Source organism: Chelonia mydas, chromosome 11 (genome assembly GCF_015237465.2).
Source record: "Chelonia mydas isolate rCheMyd1 chromosome 11, rCheMyd1.pri.v2, whole genome shotgun sequence".
Classification (NCBI taxonomy): Eukaryota; Metazoa; Chordata; order Testudines; family Cheloniidae; genus Chelonia; species Chelonia mydas.
The window spans coordinates 50,126,454-50,150,250 of record NC_051251.2 but is presented as its reverse complement, the minus strand read 5'-3'; the positions used below and the strand labels follow the sequence as shown (position 1 = coordinate 50,150,250).

The 23,797-nt window shown below is 38.8% G+C and overlaps 1 long non-coding RNA gene across 1 annotated transcript; it reads left to right on the top strand.

The window, feature by feature from the left end:
- Nucleotides 1-10: 10 nt before the first annotated feature.
- Nucleotides 11-21,844, top strand: LOC122462470. The gene is made up of 2 exons (XR_006285016.1): nucleotides 11-321; nucleotides 21,107-21,844. It is a non-coding gene; the product is annotated as an uncharacterized LOC122462470 (long non-coding RNA).
- The last annotated feature ends 1,953 nt before the right edge of the window (nucleotides 21,845-23,797 follow it).

The following is a 23,797-nucleotide window of genomic DNA, read 5'->3' as shown; positions in this document are numbered from 1 at the left end:
GGTAGTGATCTTCCTTCATCTCAGCTGTGCCTCGTACAGAGTGAGTCAACACCCTTGCAGGCAAGGGGTGGAGGATCACTTGACTCCTATTACAAAGAAGCAGGAGACTAGTGAGGTCCTGCAAATGAGGCCTAAAGAGGTTATTTGTAGAAGGCCTATGTATTTTATGTTTGGATTTTGTCTTTTTCTGGAAAGAAAGGATTCTTGCTTTTGGCAGAAAGCCAAATCACAAAACTGACGTGTTGAAGACTATCTCTAGAAGAAGGGACCTGAGGCACAGTGGGGGAAACTGAGACACACTGTACTGGAGATATCAGAGTGGTAAGCTGCACCTATATGCTATGGTGCGGTCTTTGAAAGTGCTTAGTATTGGCCTAACTCTGCTCCCGCTGATGTCAGTGTTAAGACTTGTGGAAGCAGAGTTAGGGCAATACTGAGTGCTTTTGAAAATCTCACCTTAAGTTTATTCACAGTAAGCATATTGCTATATTTCTTAACATCTCTTCTAAGCTTTTTAAAACATGTGCTATCTTATATTAAAAGGCTAATGTCTTTAGGAAGATTAAAGGTGATGTCTCTGTTGTACTTTGGAAAGTGTAATGTCTGAAGCTTTCAAAGGAAATGGTCTCCTGCCCTCTAGTAAGAGACTGGTAATATGGTGAGTCTGAAAGCCTAGTTAGTGGTTTTAGACTGTTTCCACGCGCTCCTAAAATATTTCATAACATGCCCACAACCCTGCTTAATCATTGCTCCCAAGCAGCACAGCCTTATAAAACTGCGAGTTGAGAAAAGTCTGTATTCCCCAGTTGTATTTATTGCATTTAACAATAAAATAGAAGGGCAAAAATATCCTTTTGAACTGTTGATGATTTATCATGCCACAGGATAGCTGAAAGATGATTCACTACAGGGATATAGCCTTCTCTCAGTTATAAAACATTCCCCTGTCCTAGAGCTTCAATAATTCCAATTATGGCTCATAAAAGTGATGCAAAAGTATATTGCCTGACCATATTTGACTCTGCAAGGGGATAAATAAGGGAAAAGTTGAGGGACCGATCTGTTAATATATGCTGATAATGAATCCAAATATTACTATAGTAACATGATTTGAGGTAAATATTGTAGTTCCTAATATGACACAAGTACATCCGATGACTCCAGTTCAGTAAAGGACTTAAGCATGTGCCTAACTCTAAACTGTGAAATATATGGAACTACTCACATATTGGAAGTTAAAGACATCCTTTAGTCCCACAGACTTCTGAGATTAAGCATATGCCTCACTTTAAGCATGTGAGTAAAGTACCTTGCTGAATCAGTGCATAAGGAAGGTCCTGAGTACTGCAGAACTGAAATTAGTTGAGAGTGAGTACATTTGGTGCAGCCCTTACTGATAATAAATACTAACCATCCTTAGATGCAAAGGTACTTCAAAAATATCTTCTAGTTTAAGAGGATAGAACCAAGTTCTCTTGGTTTTCCATATTCACAGTAGAACTGATCTGGAGAAGGTGGGGGAAAAACTCTAAGGAATCCATGGCTATGTGGCTTCATTAGCCAAAGTAGCTCATGAAATAATGTACAGATATTATGAAATGGCCTTGCTATTGTGCTCTGGTCTGTAAGGATATGTATCCAGTTACTAGTAGGGGAGTGACTATGAAAATAGGATGGAGTATTAATGTGTGACTGCACTTCTGTATGCATTAAGCTATTTAGGCTCCTAACTTCCATTGACATTTGTGGATCTGGGCCTAGATGCCTCCAGAATCCTAAATTTTAAATCAATTAAATTAATTATTTTTAAATCTGCCCTCTCCCCTGAAAAACCTGACTCTGCTGAGTTCTGGTGAAATAATGTATCCCTGAGCAAAGCCTATTTACCTGAATGTTGTTTAAGAGAGAGGATTTACGTCTATGTACCTTTTAATCTTCTGCTAATATTCTTTAGAATCTTACTATTTTTTCCTTTAACTCTGAATTGAATGGACACTCTGCTAATTTTCCCAGTCAATATTTTTAGCTTTCCATGAGAAATTTCTACACAAATCAAAATGAAATTTTGTTTTAAATTTTTCCCTGGGGAGAAAACTGGAAAAATTTCCTCAAAATCAACATGTTGACTTTGAAACCAGTTTTTCAATGTAGTTTCAGTTAAAAAATGTCAACCAGCTCTGAAGATGAAGTATAAAGATACTGTGGAGGAGGAGGGGACAGTGATGTAATAAACAAGAAATTTCCTTAGCTGTATGTAACCTCTATGTGCAAAAGTAAGGAAGACAGCATCCTTTCCAGCTGTCTAACTCAAAAACACTCACAATGGACTTTCAAAGGTACTTGCCATTAATTCCCAGTTTAAAAAAAGAGAAAATTTATTATTTTTAAACTCCATTTTATTTTGAGTCATCCTTAGCCAAATAAAATGGAGTTTAAAAATATCTTAATACTAAAATGAAGGAAAAGGTACAAAAGTATTGTGAAATTTCTTATGACATAGGAATTGCCACATCTGATTAGACAGTTGTTCCAGCTACTGTCTGGCATCTGACAGCGTCAAGTACTTCTTCCCCACTTCCCTTTGAAAGATTAAAAGGTACACCTAGCCAATCATGCAATATGCTATTGAGACATTTCTTTCCTGCCTCTTGCAGAGGATCATCTTTGGATGTGATGCATGGAAATGACACTGTCCTGTCAATCAAACCATTATGTGCCAGTAAATATGCAGAACTTTTTATGTCCTCAGAAGTACTCTGACAGTATGTTCCTTTCAGTGTCCTATATCTCTCTTTTTTTGGCTGAGCTAATGATGAATGTCACATGCAGTTCTACCCCCAGCAATTTATGAATTGCAGGACTTCAGTAGATCTACTGATCACTAGGTTTATATGGTGACACCTCATTGCTGGCTGAACCAAAACATTTTATAAGAAAGATAATTGCTTCAGGTTAACCCAAACCATTTAAAAAATTTTTTTTGCAAAATGAAAAAGAAAAATCAATATATGAAAATAAATTGTGAGTCAAATGACATGTTTTATTTGACCCAAAATAAAATATTTCCTTTAGCCTGAGGGGTTTTACTTCTTTTAAAGTAAATACAATTGGAGTGCAATTTGATATGAACATTTATTTAGAACTGAAATGTTTCACAATGTCAATTAAATGTTTCCACACTTTGAAACTGGTTTTATTTTTTCTGATAAATCAATATGGCAAACTTGAGATGAATTTGCAAAGTGTTTCAGTCAATCTGAATATGCATTTTTGGTGGAAAAAAAGTTCTGACTGCAAATTTTCACTCAGTTCTAACTTATACCTCTGTCTCAAGTATTATCCAGCTTTCTGTCTGCTGTAGACTCAACACAGTGTCTGTTTGCACCCTGTTCATGTTTGGAAGGTATTCTTCACAGAATGCAACTGGAGGTTTTTCACTTCTTCAAATGTAAAGCTTAGATTTTGCAGATACTTATGAATCTTATGTGGGAAAGAGGGGCTGCTATGTCTTCCTCCATGTGGATCTGCCACTAAGAGAAATAATTGATTTCCCCCTATCCCCCGCCCTTAACTAGTAGTGTAAGATACTTAGCCTTTTCATATCAGTTTCCTTCCTGAAATCTTGCTTGATAGGCTATTATTGAGATTTTGCCTCATTTGGATATTTGGATGACAACTGTAAATTAAGCTATTAATTTTCTTGCAGTAGCAACAAAAGGAGAAAAAATGTGTGTGTTTCCTCTAAAAAATAAATGAACTTTACTGAATTTTACAAACTGAAATCTGCTTGGGGAAACTGTCGGTGTTCCTAAAAGTCTGCTTTAAGTATTTCGGAAAGAACTAAATCGGCAACCAGAGTTCCATGCTGGCCTGCATGGTCAGGGTGGCACTGAACTTATATATAATGATTCCTATAAGGATTGATATCAGATGTGTGTATGAAGCAGATTTGTAAATGTATTGTAAAACCAACAAGAGGTTAGTATCTAGATCTGACCAAATATTGTGACAGAATTAGCAAACACTAGTTCACCATTTTTTAAAAAATGTTTTGCTTCAATTGTTTTCACTCAGCTTTTGCATTTGATTTCCGTGAATATCTGAGCAAACAATTCTACTGGCAGCAATGTTCGCCACACCAACTAGTCTTAAGCAGGTGTTAGAGAGTTCTCATGGAAAAGCAAACACTGAAGTCACAATCCCAGTTATTTATATTGGAAACCTGATTTTAAATTTACTTCAGTCAGACAGGAATCAGAACATGTGACTGGAAATGATTGGAAAAACAAAGGGTGGGGAAATGTGTGACATCTTTTGCCTAAAATTCTGACCAGCAGGAGACAATATGACCTATCTGTCTAGTCAAAGGTCAATTTATGTTATGAATATCAAATATCCTGGGCAAAGAAGTTAGAAAAATCAATAAACTGAAATAATTGGGGGCAGAGGAAAGCCTACACTTGACCAATTCTTCCTTGGAAATTGTTCACCTCTAATAACAACCCTTCCTACCTCATACTCACTGTAGTGTCTCTTGTCCCTATGGGCAATGCACAAGTTGAGAACTTCATATTATTTTTCCCCAGAAAAGAAGTGGGAGCAACATACAGCTTGAAAAAGTTACAACATAGGGTCAAATTACAGCAGTCAGCTTTAATGTCAATGGTAAATCTAGTATCTCCAGTGCTGAAAATATTAAAATATGGATCCCAAATTCCACAGGGCCTGGCTGGATTCTTAGCATTAGACCAAACCTTGCCCTTGGAGGTTCATTTGTGTCTGACACTGAAGTCCATGGAACTTGCCCTCAGATGCAGGTAGAAATTCTGATCTGTCTGTTTTCTCAGCACTCTTGCTGCTGAGACACTTAGTGCTGACACCTCTGAGGCTAGAAAAGCTGGAACCTTCCCATCCCTTGTTGCTGGAGTTCTTGGCAATGGAATTTACTCCATCTATAACTGTTCACATAACAAGCAAAGGAGTATTCCCAAAATAACTCTCCTGTGAAAGTGCAATAGGCCAGTGAACACTTGCCAGTTGCTTCATGGCTGAAATCTTGAAGGTAATAAATCCTCCAGTCAGTATGGAATGTAAATCTGTATTCTTTAAATAACTGGAATATTCTGTGGGCTATAGAAACATGAGCTACAAAGGTAGAATAACAGTAGATTCACCAAAGGAGGATAAACATTGGATCCGTTATTATTGAGCAAAAACCCCATCTGAACCTATGTGGAAGGTAATCTTGTTAATTATTAATTCTTTGGAGGAATTGTTCCAAACAGCTGACTTATGCCAGACAATGCTGACACATTCAGTGACACGTTTTGGTTTTGTTTGACCACTTGAGTACTGCTTGGTTTACCTAGGGCTGCTTCAATATGGACACTTGATTCCCCCTGCCTTCTCCCCTCCTCAGATTTTTGTTCATATATCTGTATTGACAGTCTTTCCTCTGGGCAGATGCTCCCATTTTTCTCTTCTCTGATTGTTGGGTTTGTACACTGTTCCCCTGCATTTATTATACAGCCCTTACTGAAGAATGCTAATTTGTATGGTATTAATAGCCTTAGCAATACAAAAAGCCTCATTTCTTGCTTTTGTGCTAACAATGAACATTCATAAGGAAGATCTTCTTACACAGTCTTCAAATGCTTGGCTATAACATGTTGATATATTAGTTACTGCATTTTGTATTTTTAAGGGTTGGAAAAAGTTTCATAGAATCATAGAATAGAATCATAGACTATCAGGGTTGGAAGGGACCTCAGGAGATCATCTAGTCCAACCCCCTGCTCAAAGCAGGCCCAATCCCCAACTAAACCATCCCAGCCAGGGCTTTGTCAAGCCTGACCTTAAAAATATCTAAGGAAGGAGATTCCACCACCTCCCTAGGTAACGCATTCCAGTGTTTCATTAACAACCTCTTTATTCCTCATTTCACTGAGATTGGAAGTGCCTATGTAATGTCCCAATGGGTATGCTACTCCGCTATCCATCTGATTAGACAATAGGCTGAGCTATCCTTTGCTCATTGTGAGCATATTGTGGACATGCATCCTTCTCATTCTGTCTCCTAAGGTCAAAACAGACCATGCACAAGTAAGTATCTCGCCAGCAGAGGATATTGCCCAGCACAGAGAGATGCTAATAAGTAGAGCTAGAGAAATATAGCAAAATTCATTACTCCTAAACCTTTTGTTTGGATTTTTAAACAGTCATTTTGCTTGTGTTCATGATTAGACCTGGGTGATTTTTTTTTTAAAGTGAATAGGTTATTAGTTGAAAAATGCAGTTTGGGGCTGATCAAAGCTGTTTGGATATTCTGATCAAACTTGGCTAATGATTTTCGCTGGGAACATTTTTGGAGTATTTTGGAGGGAGGAAGGATTTCCAAATATTTCAGAATGAAGCATTTCAACATTTTTGAAACAAAATGGTTGACTTTTTAAATTTTGAAGCAATGTTTCATTTAGAAATTAGCTAAATGAAACTAACACCGCCAAAAGGGTATTTAAAAAAAATAAAACAAAAACCCAAATGTTTTGATCAAACAGTGTTTCATTTAACCCAAAACAATTTTGGGTTTTTTTTGTTTTTTGTTTTGGTGAGAAACAAAAATTATCTCAGCAAACAGAAGAAATGTGTCTATAAAATGTGTCAAACAGATTTGTGGAAACAATGGATTCTATTCATGAACAGTTGATAAACTGAATAGTGCTAAATTTGATCAATAAATTCTTTTCCTGTGAACAGTCGGTCCAGCTCTACCCATAAGTCAATCTCTTTGTCCATTTTGGATCTTGTTATCTGACTGCTCTTTCCAGCCTAGTTTGGCTCACAAAGTGCCAGGGAATTCAGTTTCTAATTCTTTCTCCTAGCTATTTGGGCCAGATCCATAGCTCAGTGAAGTCAATGGGACCCTTTTCATTGACTTAAAGGATCTAATTGGATCAATTTCTATATCAGAGGTCCCCAAACTGTGGGGCATGCCCCCCTCGGGGTGTATGGAGGAACATTGGTGGGGGGTGGTGTGCAGTGGGGCCCTGGCCAGCCCCCCTGGGGGACGGGGAGTGAGTGCCACCCAGCCCTGCTCTGCCCTCAGCTCTGGCTCTGGCTCCTGGGGGAGTGGGGGGCATTGACAGGGGTAAAGGGGGTAGGACCATGAAAAGTTTGGGGACCACTGCGCTATATATTTTAATTCTTTCTCATCTAAACTACAGGCTGTTGGATAAGCCTTCTTTGATGTTTCATATTGATTAAGTGAAATGATCAGTCCTAATCCATATCCTAAGAGTCATGGCTTGTTGAAACTTCTTTCAAGAAGGCTAATAATTCAATTGCCTTTGCTATAATAAAAAAAAAATCCTGCTCTCCGTTTTTGATATAAAATTCGGCTGTATGAAGCCCTCAGGCCATTGTCTTTTAATCTGACTTGCCCATCAGTATCTGTAAAGAATTCTTATTTTCAAATGACTTCCTGACTGTGTTAGCTTGGCTTTGAATTCCGAATGGATGTATTAAATTATTTATGGACTGAATAAAGGTTTGTTACAGCAGATTTAGGTGCAGCTAAAAGACAACTTTTATTCTGGTTGCAAAATCAGTGTTACCTATTTACTACCAAACAATTTAAACTGGCAAAATCCTTAACTCAAAGGGATTGTAACTTGTTGTTTCCATCCTGGATAATCGGACCAGTTTAAAGTAGATGACCCTGAAATGGCTGAAATAAGGGAAGCTAATTATGAAAAAATAATGTGAAAAGCTATATGAATCCTTGAGTTCTGTATTAATCCTAACCGTCAAGCTGTCCAGTATGTTGGCACAATGCAACTTGCTAATTACGTACAAAAGTGAACCACAAAGATGAAAATGGCTAGAATTTAAATGAAGAAAATACCTATATTTACCATTATCAGTTACACAAAGGGAACTATCAGGACTCTTGGAGGCAAAAAGGGTTTGCTCATGTTTTTGATTAATGATGAAACTGCAGCAACAGCTATAGCTATCAATGCATGTGAAAACACAAACTGAACTCAATAACTGTGCTCGCAAGTAAGAGCCAGGAACTGCATGTATCCTATATGAAACGTATATAATGCAGTGCTTCCTTGTCAGAAAGCTATTCTGAGAGATCCAACAGCATTGCTTGCACTGGTACCTATATACCATTCATATCCTATTATTGGTGTCAATTTTGCATCTTAGCCCATATGTACAGAAGCCATGACACTCTGCAAAGGCTTCCAGCCTACATTATTTTCAGGTATTCCTGATGTATCCAAAACTCTTACGCTTAACCACAAGATCATCCTTCTTTTCAATTAAGACAGCATCTGGCGATTCAGAAGACATACGTGGGTTCAATCCTGTGTGGGCTTGGGCAAATAACTTAGTTTCTCTGAACCTCTGTTTCCCATCTGAACAATGCAGATAATAATACTTCCTTTCTCCCACTTTCTCTTGTTTAGATTGTAAGCTATTCAGGGCAGGAACTGTCTCATACTTTGTGTCTGTGTAGAGCCTAGCATTGTGGAGTCTCTAAGCTCTACTGTAATACAAATATAATGTGTGCAGATGTGATGCAGAAGTGGCCTTAATATGGTTTCTGTGTAGTAAAGACACAAGTTTCTACTTATGGCATGTAGAACAGTCCTTTCCCTTTCCCTTAACTTCCGCCTTTTTAATTTCTACAGACATTTCTCCGAGTCCAGCAAATCTGGAACCAGCTTCTTTGGGAACAGGTATGTTAGGACTTCAAAACATGAGGTTTTTATTTCTTAAAGGGAAAAAATAGCATTTAAATTACTAGCAAGACTGGGGCAATTTGTCCCGTGGAAAGGGCTTCTCAGGATATGCTGAAGTCTTGCAATAAAAAGAACTAGCTGTGCTCACCTATCCTTTAAAACTTCAGGTGTGGATTACAAGTGCTTAAATCTGTTCTTTATTTCATTAAAATGTACATGAAATTACAAAAGGAAAAAAAAGACTCAAAGAAAGAGTCAAACTTTTTAAATATATTGAACAAAAACTGTTTGGGTTCACGCCCAGAAGCCAAAGAGTCTGAAACTCGTTTTCCAGAACACATGAACCTCTTGCAAAAGACTGACTTCAGCTAAAATTGAAATATATAGAGCATAGACATATTTTTTTTAACATTTCATGGAAATTAAATGTAATGCTTCTGAGTAGTAGAGTGGCTCACAGAACTTGAAAGACAGAATTCTGATAGCTTGCCAATGCAACTCCATCCTGAGAGAGAGAAGGGAAACGAACTTCTAGAATGATCCCTGCTTTCACTCTGCCATAGATGCTAACCTTGATCATCCACTTTTTTCACAAGTAGGTTTGCTTCCACCCAGCCCCTTATCTTCCTGTCAGAATTAATAAAGCCACTACCTTCTTTTAAATCCCTCTTTAAAACATACCTTTGCTGTGATTTCTCTAAATTCCAACCATCTGGCATTAGCTAGGTTGGCAGATTTCTTGACTAGTTTAACACTGGGACTACTTCTGGAAATATATCAGTACTTGCTGCTGTTTTGTGCCATACCCAGCTCCTGCTTCTCTGTTTATTCCCTTGTTGAATCTTGTCCTAATTCAAGATGGCTAGGTCCCTGTGTCAGGCTCTATCTTGGTGCCAGGCATTGTGCATGTGACTAGAATGAAGAGTTTCCAGATCTGTAATTGAGGCCTTCATACCCTATTGCAAGAATGTCATACTAGCATATTAAGTATTCAGTCTTCTAGCCTTTTCATTTTAACTGCAAACTAGTAATTTTGATGGCAGTTCTTTTGATGTTGGCCACTATTTATTAGAAACAGTAATGAGACTGCCTACTTGATCATTATCATGAGTATGAACAGTTGAAAACTTAGCAAATAAAATTGGTTACAATGAGATGTCCCACCAATTAGCCTTTAGGAAAATACACAGATCCATTGTTCTCCCTTGTGACCAATCTAATTTTCTTCGTCAAGAAAAATATCTAAAGGTAAATAGATATAGTTCCTTAGACTATGGTTTATTGAGTATTGTGTATTTACTCAATATTTGAGTATTGTGTATTTACTCCTTAGACTGTGGTTTATTGAGTATTGTGTATTGAGATAGTTCCTTAGACTATGGTTTACTGAGTATTGTGTATTTAGTTTAGTTCTTCCTGAATTATCAGAACATGCTGATTAAAAAACTTTGTTTAGATCAGTCTTTGCAGCGTAACTTCCTTTTAATTGTAGATTTTTGCTATCGGGGTTGTTTAAATTTTCCTTCTGAATGGTGAGAGCAAACAAGTTGATTTCTCTGCTTCCTGTTTTGGTCAGCATAAGATGATTGTATGACAAATATGCCTGTCATTGTCAATCATGCTGTAAGCCTTCACTTTCTCAGGAACATGTTTGTTTCCAAAGCTTTTCTGTTTAAATATTCTGTGGTTGTATTGTTTTGGACAGTTAACATTATGTATATGTATCACAGAGGAAATGTACACAGTACGTGTAAAGGCTTATAAAGTAGTTCATGTATTTATATTCTGCAAAACATTGTTTACTTTTCTTGGAAACAATCTGGGGCATTTATCACCGAATCATACTTTAAACACAACACTTTGTCTCATCCCCAAGCTGGATCCAGATCAAAAGCAACTCCTCGATCAAGAATTCTCGAAAGAAGAAATCCAAACAACTATGAAATTCATGCTCTCTGGCATGAAAAGCAATATTCATTTTTCTCTCTGCTTCAATTGTTTTGCCGCCAGGAAATATAAAAAATGCTCTTTCTACACATGCGGACAGATTATCGCACAAATGCTAGAAATATACTTGCAAGGTGATGAACACAGCATAACTAGTTTTGAAAAACAGGCTGTGTCCTAAAGGGCCTAAACGTCCATCTGAAAATGTTGGTTGTAATCCTTCTGACCAATGCTGAGATTAAGATCACTGCAAAATACTTGGTTTAGCACTTCGTTTCTCCTGCTCTGTCAGACTTCGTTTGTAAGATTTTTTTTTTTTTTTTTTTTTTTTTTTTTGGTAAAGCAGCTGAGTGTTTACAATTCTATGTACTATAACTGAAGAAAAGAGAAGCTATAAGTCTTAAAACAAAGACAGTGAAGAAACTAATTATTGCTGACTCTTTGTTCATTGCTTTTAAAAGTGGTCAGGCAGAATAGTCTGTGTTTTGCTGGAGGCGGTGTACATGGTGAGAATACAGGAATGCACAGCTGGATCCCTTCTGCACTCTGTATGTTCGTGTATTGTGCCTTTTCCTGAATTATCAACTATCCACAGTATATGCATATATTAAAAGGCCCATACTATTTCTTTAGCATAGCTCTTGAAGTCAATGAATACTTCCTCCTAAAAAATCAACAGTGCAATCTGTCCTAAAGACTACAAGATTGGCCTCCCTCTGGAATAAATGTAGAAAGTGCCATAGAGATCTTCAGTGAAGGTTGGAGATAAGAATTTTGCCATTAGTCTTTCTCCCCAGGATATTGGGATATTGATATGTAAATAGAAATTTACATGCATTTTGTGTAGTAGGCTAATACAAGAGAGAAACACTGGAAAAACATAGAATTCTTTATCTTGTCTTGCTCAAACTTGAACACTTGTCAACTTCAATCACATGGAGTGCTTAGACTGTAAACTAAGTTTATACTTTGTGCCTTGTACCGCTTCTTTTACCTGAGGTTGTGGTGTGGTGTATTTTTACTGTGAGAAGGTCCATTCCTCCCTATATGCCATCGAGGAGATCATGAAAAATCGGTAATGAAGAATGCACAGGCATGTGCATATCCTTACATGGAGCATCTGTAGGGACAGAACACCTCTAAGAACTCCACTTGTTGTACAAACAAGTAACATCTCCTTGTTAATAACAGAAACAGAAATCAAGTGCTCATAGCAGAAGCATAATATGGTGGTGTATTTTTAGGATTCTGAAAATTCAAAGCTATGGATCTATTTAATATAGAACTCAAAACAGAGATGCTTTCTGATGAGGCTTTGAAGCCATTATGTCTGAAGATGAAAATAAATTACAGTAGGAACAAAAAATGTTTGTTCCTAAGCTCTACAACTGTAAATTCCATTACTATTAGACTAAAAATATATGAGAACTTCTCATGTTTTATGATAGATCTGAAATCATACTTCCCAGCTAGGAATTGTGATATTTTAATTGATCTTCATAGAAATATAGAAGTTAGAGATGGCAGGAGGGGGGCAACCTATGAGAATAATTTGATCATCCATTCCATTTCACTGCTGATAATAGGATTATTTCCTACAGAACATTGCCTAGCATTTTGTCTGAAGTTTTCCCACAGTTGTGGCTTCAACCACTATCTTAGGATGACTGTTCCACAGCCGCCCTATATCCCAGTGTCAGGAAGACTTCCTTCATACTTGGTGTAATTTTCTGTTTAATTTATCCCTTAACTCCTTGTTATTCCTGCTTAAACCTTTTCTTTGTTGTTTACACTCTTCCAGTATTTGTAACCTGTTACATTCCCCTCTTTGCCAAGCAATAGTATACATCTTTAGCTCTTATAATCTTTCCTTCTACATCAATCCCTTCCTGCTCATTTTTTCAGATCTTTTTTCAAATAGCTAATGGCTTTCTGGTAATGCAAGTATATCTGGGCTTGTGCATTCAATTCTAAATACTTCATCAGAGTCACATGGAGCTTGTCTACACTACAGATATTTTCTGTGTTTGAATACAGTTGTGAAGAATTAATGCAAATGTGACAAAATGCTGATTGTGACTTTCTGGAGAGCAAGGACAACTTTTGATCGTGGTTTGCTGACATAACATTGAATATGGTTTCTTGTGGTTGGCATCATATCAGCTAGCGTGGTTTTACACAACCATGTTCAAACATGATACAATTTTGTAATGTAGACAAGCCCAGGAAGGGGGACTGCTACCATGCTGTGATGTCTCCATCCACATGTGAAGTCCCAAATGACAGTCTGTTTTGCCACCATATTGCATAGCAGTTTATGTATTACTTGCTGTATAATCTCCCTTATGAGCCTCTTTCACTATGATTGTTTTCCAACGCTCTTATGCTTATAGAATTTCTTTATTTTGGACTATTTTTCCCAGATGTGTTAGCTTGTATTCGTCCAAGCTGAATTTCACGTTGTTACTTTGCTGTTTTCTGACCATTTTTGTAAGATCTCTAGGTCCTTTTGTGTTACTCCTGTATCCTCCATAATGTTTCAGTATTTGTAGCTGGAAGCTGTAGCTCATGGTATTGTACATTAAATTGCTAGCTTCTGAATGTTCAGTAATCCAGGCCACACTTTAAAATACACTGTTTACAGTTCATCTTCCTGCACACATGGTGGAAGTCCAGAATATGAAGGAAGTCTGCCTGAGACTTCTATCCGAGTTCATTACTAATCATGACATACAGAGAATGAGGAGAGGGGTTTATCTTTTGGCATAATCCACTGAGCCTGCCCACAAACCTGGCAAATCCCCATGGATCTATAAGAGAACATGAGCATCTGTGCAGTAATTAATGAAGTTGCAGTATCAGGTCTTTCCCCCGTGACTGCAACTGACCAAAAGACTGCTCTCTGAAAGGGTTGATTTCCCCTTCCCTACCACATACTGTAGGGAGGGATTCATGGAAGCACTAATGCATCTCCAACTTTATTGCTACTCCAAAGAATCTCAGAAGTGCTGAAGGGCCCACCCAAAGCAGGTTTGTCCATTTCCCACTCCTGTCCCTTAAGTCCCCCCCCCTTTTCCCCTCCCTCGCATTGCTGCCTCACAGAGAGCAGTTCATAGGGTCCTATGAAAAAGGGGATCAGGAAACCAGGATGTTGCCCTACATAAATAAAATGATAGAGAAAGACCAAAAGACTTTGAACAAATAACAAGAAATTTATATGGGCAGTATGTGTGTTCAGCTACAAGACAAACTCAGCAAAATGAATAAACTGCTAGTGAGATCTATTAGTGCATGTCCTACTGTAGCTACAGTCTAATTAGTATGTTACTAAAAGTACGCTAGAGAAAAAGTAGGTGAGCATAATTCCAAGTGAGTACACACAACCTAATGGAAGCGTTATTACTCTCAGTGGAGAAAGTGAACTGATGAATTATTAAAAAAAAAAATTTGCCTCTTGCCAAACTTCCAGCTACAACTGTCTCTTCCATGGATGGCTCTCAAAGTCAGTTGAACATAATATTGCCAGACATCAGGCTTCTGAGCCACCCGTTAGAAGAGCTATTTATATAAAGTCTGATGTCTGGTATAATTTTCTGGTAGTCTTAGATGTTTAATCTCTTATTCTCTGAAAGTGACACTACACGTAACAATGAACCAAAATATGTTTGGGGTTTTTTTTTTTTTTTTTTTTTTTTTTTAAAATCCTAAATGAAATATCAACACCATTCCTGGGCCTAGATCCCACACAGAAGGCTCAAGAGAGATGGCCTGTATATGCCATCTTGATGACAATCCAGTCAAAATGCTCGTCTGCCCAAGGACCAGGCTTAATGCTTGATCCTGAACTCAAATTCTGCCTTGTGCCACTGGGCCACTTTTGATTCCGGACTATATCAATATAGCCACTGCACAAAAGTGATTTTTCCTTCCCTCCCATCTTTCCAGCCCCCGCCCCCAACTCTTTCAAGGAGCTCTAGCTACAGTTGCACATTGTGTGTAGAAGAGATATGAAAAGAGTACTTTTCCATGAGTTTGAGACACAGCAGTATGATTCATATGTAAGAAGAAAATGTTTCCAAGTTTGCTTCATAAGACAATTCCACATAGTTTCCTCAAGTTGAGTAATTAAAATATTTAACTTTCTACTCCAGCTTGCATTGCTGAATTTGTTTTGCTCTAGTGGGAGATTCACATGCACACCTGCTTCTTTCCTTGTTCTCAAAAACGTTTGAAAGTTTGAGCCAAGCAGTAAAAAAAATGTTCACCCTTGGACTAAGATCAATCTTGTGGAAATTTCTGAGTGAAGGTGAAAGATTCAGAAACTTGAGGGAAACACTTGAGCAACAATTGCTGTTATTGGCTTTACAAATATGATCACCTATCAGTATTTTTTGAGTTCTTTAATAAATAAAATTATACTATAATAAGAATGTTAACATTTTTCTCAGCTACCTTTCCTCATTCCATCTTTTCATCATCACTAATATTTTAAATAACTTTTCATTAACACTATTTTAGAGATTTCTCTATTGATTTATTAATCAACTTTCTACTGTGAAATTTGAAAAGAAATAGGTTAAATAATGTAGATATTTTTTATCATGACAGTTAAACCTCTGTTAAACCTAAATCAAGATAAAAATCAGATTGACCTTTTGTCCTGTGCATTTTTCACCTTTAACAACTTCTGTCTTGCTCTAAGCATTTGAGGATTGATCTATTTGTCAGAAGTTGACAATGTGCTCAGGCAATCCTTTGTGTAAAGTGTTCCATTAATTACTATCATTACATTAATTGAAGTAAATGTGAGAGTGAGAACATGTTGACAGTGCTAAAGTTAATGACCCAAGACATTATTACTTAATGCACCTTTGAAGTTAATTCGAGAGAAGGATTTTAAGTTCAAGGAACTAGTTTGAGAGGTGCATTAATTATAAAATTCCAGAAGCAGCAATTTTGGTTATTTCATGCAATGATGGGATCATCCTAATAGTTAATATATACAGTTGATCTAAAAACTATATTTTGTTTTTGAGTCATTGTGTTAACTGCTACCTACCACTGTGGAAGACCAGCGTCGGTGAGATCACTGTCTAATTTAAGACATGATGCAGCAAGTAAGTCTAATCAACAACAGGAGAGAAAGAGAGAACAGTAATAAAATAACATAATTAAATAGACTAATGATGAGCTTGACCAAATACCCTTTACTTCAGTTGGGCTTTGAGACCAAACTCAATGTGCTTAATCTCATGGTTACAAATCCAATTGAAATTTTGTTTTATATATTAGACAATTGTAACTCTCCCTATTTGCTATATAAGATCTTCCATATTGGCTGATTTCTTGGTAGACATCACAGCAGAACTGAGTCTGGAGGATTGATATGCAAGAGAAGAAGGTAAAAATGGCGAGTACCTCAATTTCACTGGTAGTAAGAATGTGTGACCGATGTTCACTGCTATTCAAGGATGTTCTCCCAAGATCTTATTTTATTGGCTAGAATGGAGGGACAAGTATCAGAAGTGTGACCAGCTGTCACATTAAAATGATAAAGCTATAGCTGCATAAGGAGTTGACTAATATAAACAAAGACAATAGACTTATTTTATGTACAATGCATTTTATACAATGATAATCACTTCCCTCAGACTTACTGAAACCTAAGTTGCTGTGTAATTTTAAAGTACTGTTGTGCAACAAACTTTTGGTTCACTTTCCATTAATATTGGAGCACAAAACATAGCAGGAATGAGAATTTGCTGATACTCCTGTCTTTTTTTAATTTAAACACACTTTTTCATATTTCTGTATCTTTGAGATCTCTTTGCATGGAGTCTATTCATTTTTTCCCCTTTAACTCACTGATTCCCTTTTTAAAAACCTTTCTTACACCTTATATTAAGGCAAGCGTGGTACCTTTTTGATGTACAGTATTTGAACTCCATATTAAAAAAAAACCCAGCATGTGTGAGCCCTGGAAAACTGATTTACCACAGCTGCGGCAGAAAGCAAACAGAGGGGGTTTTTTTGTTTTGTTTTTTCCTTTTCTTTTTCTGAATTTGACCAGGTCTCGGTAAGTAGAAAGACAGTATGGGCAGCTGCTAACTCAAAATAAGTTCTGCTGATAAGGATTTGGTGGAAGGCATTTTTATCTCATGCAAATTTGTTTACTTAGTAAATCCATCTTGGCCCACAAATTTAGGTCTGCAAGTGATGGAATTAAACTGGTTCCTTGGGGGGAAAAACAGTTTAAGGTGCAAATGTTGCCCTTTCATTTTCAGTGTTCCATTTGTGGATCTGCCCTGTGAGGAATTTACAAATCTTCATTTCAGAAACTCATAGGATTAAGCATTGGCTGCACCTAATATCTGGGGCTAGATTGCAGTGTTACAATGGGTCACACTGAAGAAAAGTATCTTAAAAAGATGAAAGGAAAAGCTTTCTAGTAATACTTTACTCCAAGAATATAGAAAATGGATTATTTTTTAAATATGGGAATAGGGTGACCAGACAGTAAATGTGAAAAATCGGGATGGGGGAGGGGGTAATAGGAGCCTATATAAGAAAAAGACCCAAAAATCTTGACTGTCCCTATAAAATCAAGACATCTGGTCACCCTTTATGGGAATAGCATTATCTGAAGTACTTGTTTGTGCTTTGGGATCCTGATCCATGACTATGATTCCTAGGTGCTACAGGGATCCTAATAAATAACAACAAGATGCTTAGACCATGTTCTCCATATATAGTTCCAAACATTAAACTACAATGGATTATCCTAGGTCATATTTGCCTAAACATGCCTCATTACAAGTATGGACCAAAAATAGGTATCACAACATCTACCCATGGCAACATAACTTTACAAGTATCACAGTGTTAAGACCAGTGGAGAGTCATTGGTTCTATTGTTGATTACAATTGATAATACTTTCTGTGTGGAGGTGACATTGCCATCCACACTTGAAAAGTTGGTGGGTAGACCTTGGACCAATAAATCAGCTTGATATTAAATATCTTGCATATTATTATGTTGCCTTGAACTACTACTCTTTTCATAGAATCATAGACTTTAAGGTCAGAAGGGACCATTATGATCGTCTAGTCTGACCTCCTGCACAACGCAGGCCACAGAATCTCACCCACCAACTGCTGTAACAAACCCCTAACTTATATCTGAGCTACTGAAGTCCTCAAATCGTGGTTTAAAGACTTGAAGGTGCAGAGAATCCTCCAGCAAGTGACCCGTGCCCCACGCTGCAGAGGAAGGCAAAAAAAACCCCAGGGCCTCTGCCAGTCTGCCCTGGGGGAAAATTCCTAAATATGGCGATCAGCTAAACCCTGAGCATGTGGGCAAGACTCACCAGCAGACACCCAAGAAAGAATTCTCTGTAGTAACTCAGATCCCACCCCATCTAACATCCCATCACAGGCCATTAGGCATATCTACCGCAAGTAGTCGAAGATCAATTAATTGCCAAAATTAGGCTATCCCATCATATCATCTCCTCCATAAACTTTTCAAGCTTTGTCTTGAAGCCAGATATGTTGTTTGCCCGCACTGTTTCCCTTGGAAGGCTGTTCCAGAGCTTCACTCCTCTGATGGTTAGAAACCTTCGTCTAATTTCAAGTCCAAACTTCCTGATGGCCAGCTTATATCCACTTGTTCTTGTGTCCACATTGGTACTGAGCTTAAATAATTCTTCTCCCTCCATGGTGTTTATCCCTCTGATATATTTATAGATAGCTATCATATCTCCTCTCAGTCTTCTTTTAGTTAGGCTAAACAAGCCAAGCTCCTTGAGTCTCCTTTCATAAGACAGGTTTTTCATTCCTTGGATCATCCTAGTAGTCGTCCTCTGTACCTGTTCCAGTTTGAATTCATCCTTCTTAAACATGGGAGACCAGAACTGCACACAATATTCCAGATGAGGTCTCACCAGTGCCTTGTATAATGGTACTAACACCTCCTTATCTCTACTGGAAATACCTCACCTGGTGCATTCCAAGACTGCATTAGCTTTTTTCATGGCCATATCACATTGGTGGCTCATAGTCATCCTGTGATCAACCAATACTCCGAGGTCCTTCTCCTCTGTTACTTCCAAGTAATGTGTCTCCAGTTTAAAACAGAAATTCTTGTTGTTAATCCCTAAATGCATGACCTTGCACTTTTCACTATTAAATTTCATCCTATTACTATTACTCTTTTGGGGGAAGGTTATTGAGAAGGTGGTCTTGGAACAACTCCACCTTTATTTTACCCTTACCTCAAACCATGCTATATACCTGAGATGCTGTCAGTAAAACTGGTTGATTACATTTATCTATTTTTTTGGAGATAAGTGTCTCTGACAACCCACTCTAGGTATATTAGCAGTTTTTTATACTGATCACCATGACTTGTTGGCTCATTGTGCAATCTGGTTGGTGGACAGACTAGACCTCATGGAGTTAACTCTTTTTTTTTCTTCTAGAGTGGTTCCAATAAATAATGCTCAACAGCTGGTCATCCGACAGGATTCCATGCTGTCAACTCTGTGCATGTGAGAACACTAAGGGAAGTTAAGAGGCAGTCGGGAGTTCAGTATGCTGATGATATTTTGCTATACATCTTTCACATTGATCCGAGGTTCTACAAACTCTCTAACTTCCAAGAGTGTGTCTACACTCCCATGTAAACCCAGGCTCTGACAGTGGCTCAAGCCTAACCCTCTTCCATGTACACACCCAGGGCTTGGTCCCAGAACCTGCTGGCCTCCAGGGTATGAGCCCGAGTCAAGCCAGGGCCCAGGGTTCAAACCCTATTGCTTTGCTGTGTAGATATTTTGACTCATCCTGGAAGTCCACCAGAAATACCCTACAATCCCATGGGCTAACTTCCTTAGTTCTCTTTATCCCAAAAATCTCCAATTGACTCAATTGAAAACAGAAGACACCCACTCTTGGTGTACAGCAGCAACACAATGAGTCAGCATTGACTTCTATTGTCTTCTGATCACTGAGATGCAGACACACAAGTGGAGAGCCTTCTGTGGTTGCAATGGAGGCTGAATAGAACAAGCCGTTTGCAAAATGTGCTGCTTCATGGTCAGAGGAGCACAACCAGATTTTGGTGAATCTCTAGTGTGAGGCCAGTAAAACTGTAGACTTTCGCAAAAGTACCAGGAATGACCACGCGTACCAGCAGATAGCTGAAAAGCTGGCAGCTTTTCAGCTAATTTCCCAGATTGGTAACCAGTGCAGGAAGCAGAATAAGTGGCTCAAGAGTGAGTAGCAGAAGAACCAGGATCCAGAACTGCACCTCGGGCATCTCGCCAGCCTCACGTCTATTTTATGAGGAATTTAACTGGGCACTACCCCCAGCATGGAGCCAATCGTGATGCATGACAACCTGATCAGCGGGGTTGGTGCCCTGCTGTCCCCTGAATCCAGCATGGGAACTGATGTGAGCAAGCAGCAGCAGGCTCTGAGTCAGGAGCATGAAGTGACTCTACTTCTGAAACCAGTGCCGTGGGACAGGATCAACAGCAAATTCTGGATCCGTACAAGTTTACCGCTTTGTATTCAACTCAACAGTCTGTGGAGCCCCCTGGAAACAGTGTGAAACTGTATTCTATTTTCAAATCTAGTCCATTTCGGTTAGAGAAAGTCCATGCACTCACCAGTGACAACATTATTTCTCCCAAGCACGAATTGTGTATCAGTTTTCATTCAGAAATGTGCCATGGGTGGGGAAGAGGAAAGCTGCAGGTTTGTGTGATGCCATAACAGGGTAAGCCATGTGTAAACTGATGCAGCATCCTTTTAATTCGCTCATGGATTCTGACCCAATCCTGGTTGCTGATAAGCTGCAAACTTTTCCTGAAGCAGGAACTTCAGATAGGTAGTCACATTGTGGGGAAGGGCATATTTCCAGAGCCACCTCAGTTGAGCAGATCAACCTACTCCACTCATAGATGGTAAGTCACTGTATGTTTCAATACTTTGGCTGCATACACTGCAGGTTTCCCACTAGCACTTTGGAATAACATCTCCTTTTGCCAATAGGGCACCACAAGAACAGTTATCCTCCAAAATGTGAAAGGCCTGAAATAATAGAAAAAGCCTTTTGTTGCAAGCCTACTTTCCACCCCATCCACAACCAAGTAGTTATGTAATTTTTATAAAACAGAAAAACTTATTTTTAAAAAAACTTACCATTGTCTCTGCACTTCCATAACTGCAATTACCCAGGCTGTGTTCAGAAAGATTCTGTGGAGTGAAGCACCTGTTTTACAATATATTTTGGATCAGTTTTGAAATATAACATTTTATGTCCTTGAGATTCCACAGTACTTAGTTCTCTGCTTCTCCACTGAACTACTTTAGGCAATAACCATCTGTTTCTTATCCTTTTTCAGGCTCCTTGACCTCCACTGGGTGCTGTATGTCCAGAACCTCTGGCCCAACATACCTTCATGGACCATTTGAAAAGGAAGTGTTTCCATAATGAAGTTCTGGTTGAAGTTCTTGAGAGGACTGACAAACTGATCCAGTACAGCAGCATGGGGGTGTAAGACTGGAATGACGGCAGGCTGAGAGGCAGAAGGAAAGGCTAAAACTCACTGCACAGCTGGAGGATAGGGTTTTAGAAAGGGAACAGTTCCTGGAACAGAAATGGTGGCTGAGGGAGGAGGACCCAGGTCAACGGAGATAACTGTTTGAGTGATTCATCCCCATCATGGCTGGAAGAACACAGGCTCTAGCTGCCTCTTCCACACCAAGGCCTGATTCCCCTGCAACATACCTTCAGTCCAGAAGTAACTTGGACAACTCCATGCATTCATGCACCATGAATGGGTTGGCCCCATTGCAGCCTTCCTTCTTGAACCTCTCCCCTCTGGATACCTCCACTCCTCTGTCGGTGCCAAGTGTGCAGAAAGAAAGGAAAGGAGAATGTGGGGGCAAGGGACATGAAGCAGTAGGGGGTTTATATCATGTTTGCACTGTATTCTGCACTTTTATTTTTTTATTTTTTGTTTTGGAAATGTTCTTCAGTTTCTTGTTTTGGGATGCTGGCAGCTGGCCTGCCTGGCAATGGGCGACGGTTGTATTGTTTTAACACATTTACAAATAAAGCCTTTTTATGTCATCATGAACGTTGATTGCTGTCACTGCATCACATTGTACCATCACGATTTGAGATAATAAAGCTTAAAAACGTGATCAGGAGCAATTATATATTACTTCGGAAACAATATTTCTCAATGCAGTTATGCAGCAATTTACACTTCAGTAACTTCCTTGTATGAGCCTATACTGTGATTCAGCCCTCCCCATTAATTTTTTATCATGTCATTCATATGTTAATTGCAAGGCAGTCAAGCCCACACCCCTCTCAAGCACTGACCCCCCCCCCCCAAGTCCAATGAATGTGCTTTTGGTGGGAAAAGGGTAAATTGTTATAGGTACTATTTCCCCTCTTCCATTGGGCCATGCAAGTCCATAATGTGAGAACACAAAAGCACCTCTAACTTCTATTGTCCAGGTGTACCAAGATCCAGCTGTGGTAGGTGCCCTTTCTGGCTGAGTGTAGCAGTCGGTATCTTGGGTGGGTCAGAAAACACCACCAACACCTCACCGAAGTTTTGCCTTTTTCCTGACATTAGAGTGAAAGCTCACGCAAAAGTAGTTCTTCAATATGACTCCCTGGCAGGTGCTGTCGGCGGGCTGTTCACATTTCCTGTGATGTACAGGATGGGCAGTAAAGTTTTTCCACAGTGCATTACGTTGTAAGGACTAGTGCAGCCACATTTTGGGAGGGCACTAGGGACTCTGAGATATGATTGGTCTGGCTCGGATCAGCATGCTGCAGTGTGGACGCCAAAGCCTGAGGTTCAAGCATGGGTTAGAAAATTCTTAACATGGGGTTAAGAATCAGCCCAGGGTTCTCTAACATGGGTCAGTTGACTTGAGTCCCACTGATTCTGGGCTTATATTGCAGTGCAGGCATACCCCAAGAGATAGTGCCTCTTATTGTTACTCACATGAACAGATAAAACACAATTAAGAGAGGAAAATGGCTAAATGTGTGTGTATTGCTATGTAACTAAATTACCATGTCAGTCTACTATATAAATATTGGCTATCTGACAGTTATCATAATTACAATATTAAACAGTGAGCTATGGTTTGTATTTTTCCATCTTGTAACAACCAATGTCATGAAAAACATAAAATTGCACAACCTCAATCCATTATTCTAAAAAGCATTGCTCATAAGAATATTTTCCCATCACACAGGATATTCTTTGGAAAAGTAAGTGTGCTGCTTTGATCTCCCCTATATCCACTTTTTTTTTTCTGGCCAGACCTATTTTCAGGTTGGCAGCATCTTTCCCAGATCATGATGGGTTTCACTCTGAAGTCTTTCTTTCATTCTGAGGCTGGATTGACAGTCAAGAAGGACAATACATGAAGCCATTTGTGTAATAGTTGCAGCAAAAATGAGAATTTGGATCAACATATTTGTGATGGGTTGTCCCCCTTTAAGGTGCCACCTGATGTACTGCCACTGAGCCTGCCTCTTCCGCTAGACTGCGCCCCCTTTAACCTGTCTTGCTGAGCCAGGCTCTTAAGCCTCCTCTAGCACACATAGGCAGAGCCACGCCCAGCTGCAGGAAGACACAGACTCTGAGATCAGATGTGGGAAGACTCAGTTTAAGGGACTTGTCCCGGCACTCTGGTGCCCACCTCCCTTGGAGTGTAGACCCAAAGTTATATTGTCTTGTGCTGTATAGAAAGATCTGCACAGCGCAAGCTCATAAAAATTCACCCTCTCCCGCAATGTGAAGAGAGAGATGCACAGCTTCTTGCCCCCCCAAGATATGAATTGCATAAAACTGGTTATGTTATAAACAAGAAATAAGTTTAACAACTACAAAAGACAGATTTTAAGTGATTATAAGGGATAGCAAGCGGAACAAAGATTACTGAGCAAATAAAACAAAACATGCATACTAAGCTTAAGATCTTAAAGAGACTGGTTTCAAGAAGTAATTTCTCACCCTAAATATTATCTTAGGCAAGTTGCAGAATTTCAGTAGGCTAGA